We start from the raw sequence: 1,611 nt of genomic DNA, 5'->3' as shown, positions 1-1,611 counted from the left end.
AATTGCTATTAGTAATAGTATTATGCAAAAGTAATGCTCATAAGTTCTTGATAGCTGCAGAGTTTTCATTCGAGAACTATGCTATTCGAGCTTTCTATTCGAACTTTACCCAAAAGTGACCTTAAAAGAACCAGTCTGTTCGCTTTGAAGAGATGCAAATTGAACAATTTTTTAACAAAAAAAGTGACTTCATAAAACGGTTATATATATATTGCAAGATTTTTTATGTGAAATCGTGTGTTGAAACAGATATTGTTGTATTTGAAGATGGTCATGTTGCCAGTTTAGCCAATAAAAACACACTGACGAGGTCACAGAAGTGTGATGAAAAAACTCTGGCCGAAATATGATTAATGTAATGTAATGTAATGTAATGTAATGTAATATAAAGCTGAAGCAAATTAACACCAAATATACAGTGCGTGTGTTTTTATTGGCTAAACTGGCAACATGACCGTCCCCAAATACAACAATATATATATTTGTGTGTGTGTGTGTGTGTGTGTGTGTGTGTGTGTGTGTTTGTGTGTGTGTGTGTGTATAGCCAATAAGAAAATGGAGGAGACTATGTGGTACTCATCAACTTGCAGACATTGTATTATGTCAATTTACCAGTTTATTTTTCAATATTGAGGACAATAAAAACAACATACAAACACATATGACATATTGTGTCATATCAGTAATTAAAAATTAAAAAGGACATCAAGTGACCGAAGAAGGGACATCCTTTTTAATTTTAATTACTGATATGATACAATATGTCATATGTGTTTGTATATTGATTTTATTGTCTTCTATGTTGAAAAATAAACAGGTAAATTGACATAATACAAATGTCTGCAAGTTGATAAGTACCACATATTCCCCTCCATTTTCTTATTGCTATATAAATTAAGGGTAAAATTTCCTTTTACCTGCACACATTTATTGCACTTAGTAAAAACACTAGTGTAATAGTAATTGGGTATCCTTCCGGCAGTATATTGGATAGATATTATCCCTTAGTGGGTTGGATTCACAACCCTTAACTTTCTTGGAGTATATATCATCATCATCATCGTCGTCGTTTAAGATCCGCTTTCCATGCTAGCATGGGTTGGACGATTTGACTGAGGACTGGTGAACCGGATGCCTGCACCAGGCTCCAATCTGATTTGGCAGAGTTTCTACAGCTGGATGCCCTTCCTAACGCCACTATACTCCGAGAGTGTATTGGGTGCTTTAACGTGCCACCAGCATGAGGGCCAGTCATACGGTACTGGCAACGACCACGCTTAAAATGGTGTTTTTTACGTGCCATCTGCACAGGAGCCAGTCCAGCGGCACTGGCAACGACCTTGCTCGAATGATTTTCTAACGTGCTACCGGCGCAAGTGCCTGTAAGGCGATGCTAGTAACGATCATGCTCAAATGGTGCTATATACGGGCCACTAGCACAGAAGCCAGACAGCTGCTCTGGCAATGATCATGCTTGGACAGTGCTGTTAGTGCTCCACTGGCACAGGTGCCATGCATCGAATATGGTTCAATTATTATTTCGATTTCACTTGCCCCAACAGGTCTTCACAAGCAGAATTTAGTGTCCAATGAAGGAGAGGTTGGCATGGG

Source organism: Octopus bimaculoides, chromosome 30, assembly GCF_001194135.2.
Source record: "Octopus bimaculoides isolate UCB-OBI-ISO-001 chromosome 30, ASM119413v2, whole genome shotgun sequence".
Lineage (NCBI taxonomy): Eukaryota > Metazoa > Mollusca > Cephalopoda > Octopoda > Octopodidae > Octopus > Octopus bimaculoides.
This window is presented reverse-complemented; position numbering follows the sequence as displayed.